This window comes from Acanthochromis polyacanthus, chromosome 18, assembly GCF_021347895.1.
Source record: "Acanthochromis polyacanthus isolate Apoly-LR-REF ecotype Palm Island chromosome 18, KAUST_Apoly_ChrSc, whole genome shotgun sequence".
NCBI lineage: Eukaryota > Metazoa > Chordata > Actinopteri > Pomacentridae > Acanthochromis > Acanthochromis polyacanthus.
The window spans coordinates 104,481-117,228 of record NC_067130.1 but is presented as its reverse complement, the minus strand read 5'-3'; the positions used below and the strand labels follow the sequence as shown (position 1 = coordinate 117,228).

General features: G+C 39.0%; 1 long non-coding RNA gene across 1 annotated transcript; it reads right to left on the bottom strand.

The window, feature by feature from the left end:
- Positions 1-6,691: 6,691 nt before the first annotated feature.
- On the bottom strand, positions 6,692-7,890 carry LOC127530872 (uncharacterized). The gene is made up of 3 exons (XR_007937615.1): positions 7,666-7,890; positions 7,469-7,580; positions 6,692-7,385 (listed from the first exon to the last, which is right to left on the bottom strand). It is a non-coding gene; the product is annotated as an uncharacterized LOC127530872 (long non-coding RNA).
- Between the last annotated feature and the right edge of the window lie 4,858 nt (positions 7,891-12,748).

Here is a 12,748-nt window from a genome sequence, read left to right as displayed (position 1 = left end):
CCATTATATATAGGGGGGAGGGAGTGGGGTAACAAAGTTTAAGTTCCAAGTTAAAGGGATTTATTGTTCAGTGTTCATTATTATGGATGTAGTTTTTAACATTCAGGTGCTTCTTGTTTCTCTGTTCTTAAAAATTTTGAATGCATGGTGGAGCCCATTCAATTGTATATGTTATGTCTGGTGGAGTAAAAATTAAAATATCTTCTTGGAACTGCAGAGGACTGCAAAAACTGAAAAAGGTCAAACAGGTAATGACTAAGGTGAAATCTATACACTCTGATATCATGCTACTTCAAGAAACCCATCTGTTATCAAATCAAGAGGCAAGAATTAGGAGGAGGTGGCAGGGCAATATATATTCAGCACCTTTTACTTCTCAGGCAAGAGGAGTTATGATTCTGATTCATAAATCCATACCATTTCATGTGACAAGAGTCATTAAAGACAAGACTGGGAGGTATATCATTCTTCAGGGCATGCTTATTACGGAAAAAATAAATCTGATTAATATATATGCTCCAAATATTGATGACCCAAAGTTTTTTCATAATCTTTTTCTCACAATTTCGTCTCTGTCTGGTAGCTATATTATGGCAGGGGACTTTAATTGCACATTGAATCTGGAGTTGGACCGAGACTCAGGCATTGATACATCTCATTCTAAAAGTAGACAAACTATTCAGCATTTTATGGAGGAGCTTAATTTGACAGATATCTGGAGAGATATGAATCCCAAGGGCTTAAAATACTCTTGCTACTCAGGTACGCATAAATCATATTCGCGCATTGATTATTTTTTGGTCTCTGCCAATCTGAGACATAAAATAAAGGATTGCCATTATGACAGCATTTTAATATCGGACCATGCACCAAATTCACTAATATATGAAGATCTGAGGCTAAGGAGAGACCCCCCTAGGTGGAGATTTAAACAAAAATGGCTCCTAGACTCAGAATTTATATCTTTCATAGATAACCAAATCGATATCTTTTTTGAAACCAATACAGATGAAACATCATCCTCTTCAAGATGGGAAGCCTTTAAGGCCTACATAAGAGGTCAGATAATTAGTTTTACGAGCTATAAGACAAAACAAACATATCAGAAAACTAAAAAGTTGGAAGCAGAGATTGAATTGTTTGAGAGGGAATACCATCAAACATTATGCCCAAATATTCATCAAAAACTTCTGTTAAAAAGAACACAGTATAACGAGCTTTCTGCCTCTAAAGCTGCTTCACATCTTTTGCGTCTTAAGCAGGCATTTTATGACCAGGGGGAGAAGCCCGGTAAACTTTTAGCCTGGCGCCTTCGACAATTACAAAATGAGAAAAGTATTACCTCAGTTGAAATTAGTGATGGAAAAATTATTGTTGACCCTCTAGAAATCAATGAAACTTTTAAGATCTTTTTTGAAAAACTATACAGCTCAGAAATAACACATGTGGGACAAGAACAAAATCTCTTCTTGGATACCCTCCAAATACCCAATATCTCAGAATTAATGAATACAGATCTCGGTGCAGCTATAACTAAAGAAGAAATATCTATAGCAATAGATCATTTGAAAACGGGCAAAACACCGGGCCCAGATGGGTTGCCGGCAGAAATTTATAAAAAATTTAAAGCTAAATTGCTGTCCCCACTTTTCGATATGTTTTCGGAGTCATTTGAAAAAGGAACCCTCCCTGTTTCATTAAGAGGAGCTCTGATAACTTTACTACCTAAACCTGGTAAACCCTGCAACAAATGTGAAAATTTAAGACCAATAAGTCTTCTTAATGTAGATTTAAAGATACTTTGCAAAATTTTGTCTCGTAGGATGGAGAAAATATTACCCTTTATAATCACCGGTGACCAGAATGGATTTATTGTAGGTAGGCAGGGATTTCATAATGTGAGACGAGTGTTGGATATTCTGTATTATCAGGAAGAAAAATCAGATACTGCTTTGCTATCATTGGATGCCGAAAAGGCCTTTGATAGAGTTGAGTGGCCCTACCTATTTGAAATATTAAAAAGATTTGGTTGTGGGGATAATTTCGGTCGGTGGGTTAAACTTTTATACAATGAACCTTATGCTGAAATAATAACAAATGGAATCATATCTAAACCATTTAAAATAAAACGGGGATGTAGGCAAGGGTGCCCTTTGTCCCCCTTATTATTTATTCTAGCAATGGAACCATTTGCCATTGCAGTGCGGTCCCATAAATGTATAACTGGTTTGTCAGTCGGTCAACAGGAACACAGAATTGCATTATTTGCTGATGATGTTATTCTCTTCCTGAAAAAATTGAAAAATTCTATTCCAGCCCTGTTAGATCTAATAAACACATTTGGAAAGATATCAGGGTATAAAGTAAACAAAGACAAATCTTCACTAATGTTACTTAATTCAGAAGAAAGAAATAGTGCCGGAGCCTCGTTCCAATTCAGAAAGGTAGATTGTTTTACATATTTGGGAATTAAGATTGTGCCGTGTATAAGAGATATTGTCGGGGTTAACTACAACCCAATGGTAGACTCAATTACTTCCTCTATAGATAGATGGAACTCCCTGCCCTTATCGCTTATAGCAAGAATTAATGTTCTTAAATTAAATGTAATGCCCAAACTTCTGTACTTGTTTCAGAACATTCCATTGCCACCTCCTGTTAATTTATTCCCACTTCTAAAGAAAATGTTTGTACGTTTTTTGTGGAATAATAGACGACCAAGGCTACGCTTATCACTCCTATATCTACCGTATGATAGAGGAGGCCTTAAGTGCCCCAACCCACTCTGGTATTATTGGGCAGCTCAGTTGAGGACTATGATGTATTATTTTACAGATAAATCCTCCCCACCTTGGATGACTATGGAAAACTGTTCAACCCCTCTCCCTTTCCCTCAGTACATATACTCAGCAAAAATCAAAATGTTGAAAAAAGAGACCAAAAACCCTATCGTTAGAAATATGATTATAATTTGGCATCAGATGAAGAAATACTTGGGGGAATCATCCTCTCTGTCACACTTTAGCCCGATATGGGGTAACCACTTTTTCCCTCCAGGCAAATCAGACTCTGGTTTTAGAAAATGGGCTGAAAAAGGTCTAAAGACAATAGGGGACCTCATGGGATCAGAGGCTGGAACTTTGATGTCATTTGAGGAGTTGATTGCCAGGTATGACATTCCAAGCAAACATCAATTTAAATTTCTACAGGTGAGAAACTTTATTAGATCCTCTCAAAACCAGTGTGTGTCGATCCCCTCACTGTCCACTTTGGAAATCGAAATGAAAAAAAATTGCCTTGGAAAGGGAATTATCTCTAGACTGTATAATATGCTGGCAGGGGGATCCTCTGAATATTCTTTACGTAAACTTAACGCCTGGAGACAAGATTTGCAGGAGGACTTGTCCTCTGAGGATTGGGAGGAAGCGTGTGCTAAAGCACAAGCACAAACTACCAATACTCGCCTCAAAGTCCTGCAATATAGCTGGTTAATGAGGACATACGTGACTCCAGAAAAGCTTAGTAAGTACAATAATGACATCCCAGACTTGTGTATCAGGTGTGGAGAGGAGAGGGGGACGTTTTTTCACTGTGTTTGGGAATGCAGTAAAGTCCAACAGTTCTGGTGGGAGATTAAACAAGCTTTAAAGATAATCTTAGGGATACAATTAATCCTTGACCCTAAATTGTTTATTCTCGGTTTATATCCTGACAGACATCGTATTTCTAGAAAAATAATTACTGCCCTGGATTTATGTCTCCTGCTCGCAAAAAGAGTTATAGCAATCTCATGGAGAAGTACAAGTAAACCAAAATTCATTAACTGGATTAAAGAAATATCTACAACTTTACCTATGGAGAAGATTACTTACATTATAAAAGGGAAAAGGTCACTATTTCAAAACGTTTGGGGACCTTTTATTGAATACATGGAAAATGTGGATTTGGGTGGTATGGGGAGTGAGATGGAGGAGGAGGCATAGTTATTGGTAGTCCTCTGCAGTGTCCTTTGCGATGTCCTAAAATAATATTCTTTTTTATTTCCTCCTTTCTCTTTTTCTTGTTTTGATACTCCACACTCTTATTATGGGTGAATTACGTATTTGTGTTTAACCACACAGTATAAAACAGAGAAGCCTTTGGTTTTTGTTTTTGTTTGTTTGTTTGTTTGTTTGTTTTTTTGGGGTTATTACAGTTGTTCTCTCTCATTTTTTCCATGTTTGTATGTGAAAATACCTTAAAAACCCAATAAAAAGATAATGATGGGAAAAAAAAAAATAGAATATTAGCGATTTTTTTGTACTGAAAACGGCTGGAATTGACTGCAGCTTAAAGGGTTAATCTAATTTCTTCTTTTTATTCCTCCTATCCAGGTTGAAAGGGTGAAAACTTGTGTTCTTCATTACCATATGTATGACACGTTATCATATCTTCACTGTGACATACATTTTTAATATCCAAAGCACATACATATTTCTTTATTGAATAAAATAATTCATATATCTGTTAATCTGCATAATCAGGAATATGTGGTCACCTTTCCTTAAAGGGATTATGGTAAGGAATAGACAGATCGCGTTGACTCGTTAATATCACATATTTTTAATCCATTTTGGACCATCTCTCCTCTCTGCCTCTTCCCTTGAAACAAAGAGAGTCAAATTTCGAGTGGAAAATCGCGCCAAAAGTTCTTTCCTCCGCCCAGGTCCTCCCCTTAGCTGGACCCACAGATAAATTCAGCTGAGCCCCCTCCTCGCTCTCTTACTTCCTTTACTCTCTGGGGAGCCTATGCTGGAGCCTCCCAAAATTCCCCTCTAAGACGCGTTCTTTTTTCTGTCTTCTGAAGTTCTCTTTGTCCCAGGGCTTGGTCTCTGGTAATTATTTATCCTTTTCACTTTTGTAATTTACGTTAGACATTTTTTTTGCTCACGTTCAACGCCGAATTTATTCTTTTTAATTCGAAGAACTGATTAGGAAGCAGTTTCCTTATTTTTCTAAATTTTTAATTTCTCCAGTGAACATCTGTTCTTTTTACTCGGCTAAATGCCTGAGAGCCATCATTTTTAATCAAGTGGCGTCATCAACCGGACACAGGCCCCCTCAGCTGTGAACACCGGAGATCTGCTGGTCCAGAGACACATTTGCTCCGAACCGATCGCCCATGCAGGACAGCCATTGCTGCCATAGTGACGGACAACAGCGCTTGGGGAAACAAAGACGTCCCGTCGCGCTGTGAGGCGTCATCCACCGGCAACTTCTGCGTCCCAGCATATGACGGTTCACTGACAGTAAGGTACCAGCTGAGTGTCTCTGCCTGGTCCGGGTTTGATTATTACTAACCACTTGATTTACTAAATTCCACTTCATCCGTTATTCTTTTATGAATCAGTTTTAGTCCAAATTACTGTTTATTTAGTCAAGTCGTGCTATCTGGCTTTCTTCACCTTAATCCTCATATTTTTAATATGTAGACGCACACACACACACACACATCACATTTCACTGTATATAGATTTCACCTGTAATTGTTTAATGGAGTAGCAAATAAATGCTTTCATTTAGACCAAATTACAGCGTTGTGTTTCATTGTGTCAGAACTGAGGTCAAATTCTAGCCTTTAAGATATGAGACCGATCAACTGTAATTTCGACAGGAATCTGATTGAGATTCTGCCGAAATTAATTAATTTCCTTGCATAACGCGAGGTGGTGCCCTATCTATCGCGTGCAATAATAAATTACCTTACGTAGTTTCCCTACAACTCTGAGATAGAAAACTCTGAGTTTTCGGTTTCACAACGGCTGATTTGAGTTGGGTTAATTAACTCGGAGTAATTTGACCCAGAGTCAAGCGCATGCACCGCAACTCTGAAAAGACAGCATCAATGGAACCCCGATTCGACGAGTCACCATGGAAACGGGAAAGCGAAAGGCTGCGTTTTTGAACTGGAAGTTTTTAACGTGCTCATACGGCGAGTTTGAACACGTTTTAAGAAAGAAGTGCAACACCACTACAGCTGCAAAAGAGAGAGAGACGGCGTGGAGAACAGCCCGGATCAATGCGTAAGTTTAAATGTAGTCCTTTGTAATCGTAATAATATTACAGGGAATAACTGTCTGAATAGCAGCCTAGTAAGTCATTTCATTTAGGGGAAATCCCGACGGGGCAGCAGCTTAAGATGAAACATAAAAACATTGTTCAAACAGGTCAGACCTCGGCATTATTTCATGGAGGTACTTCATGTTGATCATGTTTTACATTGTAAAGTAGCCTAAATATTAAGTGGCTGTTTGACTGTGCAGTTGTTTTATCCACACATAGCCTAAATGTCTGCATCCATATCATGTCCTGTTAAATAATTAAGCCTATTTAAAGTAACACAGACTTCTGCTCAGCCAACAGAAAGAAAGCAGATGCCTGTAAAACGGGTATAAAATGTCATGGATGCACATATATATATATATATATATATATGTGTGTGTGTGTGTGTGTGTGTGTGTGTGTGTGTATATATGTATATATATATATATATATATTAGTTCTCTTTTGTGTCTTTTTTGTCTTTTGGCTCCTCCTTCACACAACAGACCTTTGACATTTAGCCTACACTGAAGTATTGCACATTCTCATCTTTTTTAACAGAGCATGGCTGGACAGCAGCAGGATGGTTCCTCAACTTCCTCTGCTGTGAGATGGATGTTCAGGAAACACCAGAGCTTCATTCTGTGGAATTCATGTGCAACTGTATAATTTAATGTCCTCTATGTATTCCCAGTTATCAGTAAAACAGATTTACAAACTGCATTTGCTGAGAAAAATCCAAAAAAACAGATTAGGAGGGCAGATCTGGAAGTTGAAATACTGGAGCACAAGTTAGAGGTGGTGATGGTCACAGGTGGATTATGTTAACTACTGGAACATGAACTGAACTATCTCTTTATTTGTAGGAAATAAAGAAGAGCAAATGAAATGTGTATCATGTCTTTATTTGCTGTGGTGGTGATGATGGTGACTTAAACTCTAAAGTGATTATTGCATACGGTGTCTCTGACTGCTCTGCTGTCCTGGATAGCTGCAGGTGGATGGGCTCATCATCTGGGTCTTCACTTTGTCGGGTAGGGTGTTGCTGTCCTCTAATAGTGGTAATATGAAGAACAACACATGCCACAGTAATATCACAGGCCCTCTCAGGGGTCACCCTGAGGAGACGTAGGCTCTGGAAACGGGCTTTCAGCAGGCCTATGGTCATCTCCACCCGGGCTCTGGTCCTGCAGTGAGCCCGGTTGAAGTTCTGTTGGGGGCCTGGTTCAGGGTCAGGGTATGAGGTCATCAGCCTGGGTTGGCATGGTAACCCCTGTCACCCAGCAGAAGGCCATCAAACTCTCCTGTAATGTATAGTGGATACATCAGAGCATATTAAAGGAGAGAGACAAGAGAATTCTATTGTGAAAATCTTTAGGCTGCTGACCACGCTGCAGTCTGTTGCTCAGGTTAGACTCTCCATAAATCCTGGAGTCATGAACAGACCCAGACCACTTGGCCTCCACATTAGAAATGATGTATGCAGCATCACATATGATCTGGACAGTGCAGAGAATGACAGATGTTGAACTATGATGCAGTCTTTAACATTTAGAAACAGTAGTCAGTCTACCTGTAGCCTACCTGCACATTTATGCTGTGAATGGACTTCCTGTTCATGATGTGAGGGAGCTGTGATGGGGATGTGTGTGCATCTATGCAGCCAATCACACTGGGAAATCCTAAAAGAAATTAAAATGACTAATCCCAGTCTGAGGCTGCAGCACAATGTCATTAACAGAATATGATTTAAAATGAATTTAACAGATCTCTACATCATTCACCTGCAATCCCATGGATCCTCCTTGATGTTCTGACAGGTTTGTGTCCAGGAAAACCACAATGATGAGTAAAAGTCGTTTCAGAGCCAGGAAAACTTTTCTGACTGTCCTGCATATAGTTGCCTTACTCTGCATCATATAAAAACTTCCATTTGCAAAGAACCGCAGCGCAACACACAATATCTGCTGGATGTGAGAGCATGACTGTGGTTGGTAATGTAAATGTAAGGACGGATTAGGTTGTTTATGTAGATTATGGACTTGAAACGATTACGAAATGGTACCGCTCAAACCGATAATTGTCCGGAAATGCGAGAACATTTATGCTCGGTCTGATAACAATCTACCGACGAATATTTAATTATCTGTGCAGTAATGCTGCTCCTTTATCCACTGGATCGTTAATAAAAGCTGTTCTACGCCAAAACTCGCTCACTTACTGACTGAATGAATGAGGAAATGAAACAGCGTGTGTGGCTGAAAGAGGGCGGAGACGGAGAGAAACTCGAGGTTTTCTCAGATAAACCTGCTGGCGACCAGGTTAGAGTCATAGAGTCTGTTACTGCGGTAACTGACCGAGAGTTGAAGTTACCCCTCTTTGTGAAACAGGCTCGAGTTACCCCGCATTCCCTGGTTAGAGTTACCTCGCTTCGTGAAACAGAAAACTCTGAGTTTCCCTCATTTCAGGGTTAAGAAACTCAGAGTTTTCACTAAACCTGCTTCGTGAAATAGGCCCCAGTTCATTTTCAGGGTTTAGAAACCCTTCCACTTCCAAATTGAGAAATAGTGTGTGGAACAAGTCAAGGACATTTCCATACACATCTCGCCATAATCTTTCAATTCTGTAGATGAAAAAAAACCCACAAAAATAATACATAATTACTCTAAATTTTACAACTGCATGTATATAACAGGAATTTCCTTTCCAGTATTTTAAAAATATATCTGATACTCATGATCGTAATTAGTTACATAACCATGGATCACCTTTGATTATGTACACTGCTCCAGTGATGTGGGAATGTCAGACTGTTCCTTTCTGGCTCACCATGTAATGGGCCACAGCAACATTTTCCCCACCCTTGAGGAAGTTAATATATAAACAGGCAAAAAGAAAAAAAGGAACACTATTTTTCAAAAGTTCTGTTCTTTGGTACTTTTGTTGTTTCAATGCAGGAGAGAGTATTGCTGTTAATGCAATATTTCACTTTACCTTATCAGATCTCACAAGAGAATACTAGTGGTAGTATTGGTGGTATTAATAGTAATGCTACTACTAGTGGTAATACACCAACTACTGCTGCTGATACTGTCTCTGCTACTACAACTTGTAATACTAGTACACATGCAGATACTACGTCTACGACTCTAACAGCTACTTATACTACTGCTGCTGCTTGTACTTTTCGTATTACTGCTTGTACAGCTATACTACAGCTACTATTAATCGTCTGGTATTTGGTTGTCCAGCTGTTAGCTCGTGTTAATGTTTTGCTAATGGCTAACTAGTTAGCTCTCATTGACCCTCAACAAGATTTAATAATAAAAAACGAGCCCAAAACTATTTTTACCTGTGGAAAGTTATTCCAGGTTTCCTGGTCTTGATCGTCCGATGTAGTGTGCAACTGTATGCAGCACAATGAGCCGGCATTCTTCTTGTTTTAATTTTCGTGCCGTACACATCAATGGAAAACACTGAAACTTTGCCCCCGCTAGCTTAGCGTCTCCGTCGGGTCGCCGCTCAGAGGGGCGTGTCGTATCTACTCTTCATATGCCTGTGATGCCTGTGATCAGGAACGACGAGGAAGCCCCGCCTAGAGCCATTTGATTGACAGCTCAGTCCACCAAGTGAAAGCAAACTGATTTGCATTTTATTTCTTGGTGGTTATTTCAGGATGGCCTGACACCATGAAATAGAAAAATGTAAATCAGTTTGCTCTGGGCGGGGCTTCCTTTTCAGGGTGGGGAGTCGTACCCGCACACAGGCTTCTTTCCTGACGCCAGCTCCGACCACGGCTGAAGTGAAGCCGTGTCACCGTGGAGCTTTGGCTGATTCTGCCATCAGACACTGAAAGGACGCTGCTAATTCGGTAAATTAATGTTTATTTTCTTATCAGTGGCAGAATAAGCCGAAGCTCAACGGTGACATGGCTTCACTTCAGCCGTGCTGGGAGCTGGTGTCAGGCAGGACTCCTGTGTTCAGAATCCCCGCCCAGAGCAAACTGATTTGCATTTTTCCCTTTCTTGGTGGACTGAGGAAATATAAAGGGAAATAAATAAATAAATAAATAAATAAATGTGGAAATATAAAGAGAAATAAATAAATAAATAAAAGGAAAAAAACTGAAAAGGTAAAAGCAAAGACAAAATTTTCCTTTTTATTTATTTATTTATTTATTTCTCTTTATATTTCCACATTTATTTATGTTTTGATTTGGCACTCCTGTGACTCCATAGTATCATAGTGTGAACAGTTTAATGTCTTTGTCATAGAGTCGTAGAAACAATCATTGGTACCCTGGATGTGTTTCTGATTTCTGATAATTCACCAGAGAAAACTTTTAAAAGTGCATTCTAGATAAACTTTCAATGCTCACATCAGCATGTGTAATAGGTGTTTGGTCAGAACAGTTGTAGACAATGAGCTTAAAAAAGTTTACCCAAAATGCACTTTTTAAAGTATCACTTGACGCCAGATTTAGCAGGACTAATGGCTGATTTTAAATGAAATGACCCATATATGATTTTATCACAAATCAAAAAAGAGAAAGGAAAATTTCATAGCCTTCCAGTCTTCATTGTGCAGTTTTTCTGCTGAGATAATTATAATTATATCCCACTACATTAATGCCTCAAGCTGGTTCTAGTTTTTACCAGAACTCAGATGTGTTTTTCCTCCTAAATGTCATGGTTCTATCTGCTGGACTGATGAAGTTCTGGGGATCAGAAATTATAGAAAAAGTCCATTAAAATTGATGAATCTGGACCCACTTCTATGGACTTCAAGGACCTGGAACTATAAAAATATACTAAAGTTATTCTAGTAGCAGCTAATTTTAACAGGGTCAAGTGGGAAGACCTGGTTGATTTTTAATGGCAAATATTTATAATTTGTCTTGTTTCTGTTGCACAAAGATCTTCTGTCAAACTATAGACTGGAGGAATGATTTCTTTCTTCACTGTAATAGTGTGAACCAACAGTGACTACAGTTCATCTTAGGACACAGTGGGTGTAACCTGTCAGTTTTCTGGTCACAGTTCTCAGAAACAACCAACCTTTTGAGTTGCTCAAATTCCGCTTATGGTGGAACAAATGTGGTCGACAGATGAGAAAAGCTGCACCCATATGAAGACAGATAAAATCTAAACAGAAATGTGTTGGTTTCTTTTAGTTTCACTTTTTGTTCCATCAGTTACTTGAATAGTTTGTAGTGAGCTCCTACATGTGCTAATGTTCATATTTTAATTTTGCTTCTAATATTGTATTTTACTCTTATTATTGTTGTAGGTTTTGCACCTTGTGAGTGGGAACAATGATTCAAAACATGTGAGAAGAAAAGTGTTTTGTTGTTGTAGTTTTCCATTCCATTCTACAGTACACTGTCGTTTCCCTTCAATAATGAATTTCAAGCTACTTTCAGCACATTTCTGGTACTTTCTTAGGATATAGAAGTACTATCTCTTGCTAAACAAATAATACTTACACCTATGCAGTACCTTTATCAACAAATATAGTGATGATAAACCTCTACTTCAGTACAGAAAATAGTTATAACGTGTGATGTAATAAAAACGAGTGGTGTCCACTGATTCAATACAGTCTTTCTGTCCTCTAAAGAGGGAAAAACACAGACATTCACAAAATGTGTGATACCTGACAGGTTGTTTCTTCATGGAAAATAGATTTTTGGTTGAAATTAAGCTTCTCTATTGTAGAGGTTCAGTGGAGTTGGATCATTTTTGACCCCAAGGACAGGGGGAATATTTAGGATGTTAAGACAACATGAGGGTTTAATATGAACATATTGATTGATATTGATATTGGGGCCTGACTGATTGTGTTGCAATGATTCCACCGGAGAAAACTCAGAGTTCTAGGTAGGGTTGCCAACTGTCCCGTATTAGCCGGGACGTCCTGTAAATTGGGCTAAATTGATTTGTCTCATACAGGATCTCAACTGTCAACTGCGCCGCCATTACTGTGGTGGAACAGCGCGTCTACTCCTAAATGCTGCCTGCTCAGACAGCGACAGATATGCTTGTCATCAAAACGTTACAGAACCACAGAACCACAAGAGTACTGTCAAATATATAGGTCTAGAGCTCACGCTACACTCTGGCAGCTGACTAAACTCCAGAATTCAGTCAATAACAACTACCGGGCATAATCAACAGCAACAAAACAGAAACACGAACACTGATCCAGCATCATGTCTCACAAGAACAAGGCTGGAGCCACATATTTTAGTTCACCAGAGTTTAAGACGATAACAAACCAAACCTCAGCCTGAGCTGACGTCCTGTTTCTACAGCCAGTCTCTCACACACAAACACAACTCCCAAATGACTGGAAAAGTCATAATTCCATTTATTTGCTTGCAAGTTGGATAGAATAGATCATTCAGCATGACAATCTGTTTCATATCTGTCTTTGGTTTCATTTCATTAAACATCCAGCCGTGAAAAATGACTCCTCCGGTCCAGTAACAGTTAGGTGTTGTCCTCCGTTTGTTGGTAGTTTTGTGCTGTCCCTTTGTTTTTTATCCCTCCATCAGCTTTACGTCTTCACCGCTGCTAGCCTGGATAGCCTTTAAAATGCTAACCGGCTCCACCGTGCTTATCTCAGTTAGCCATGTGCTGCTTATGCGGATCAATAACTTTGGCAC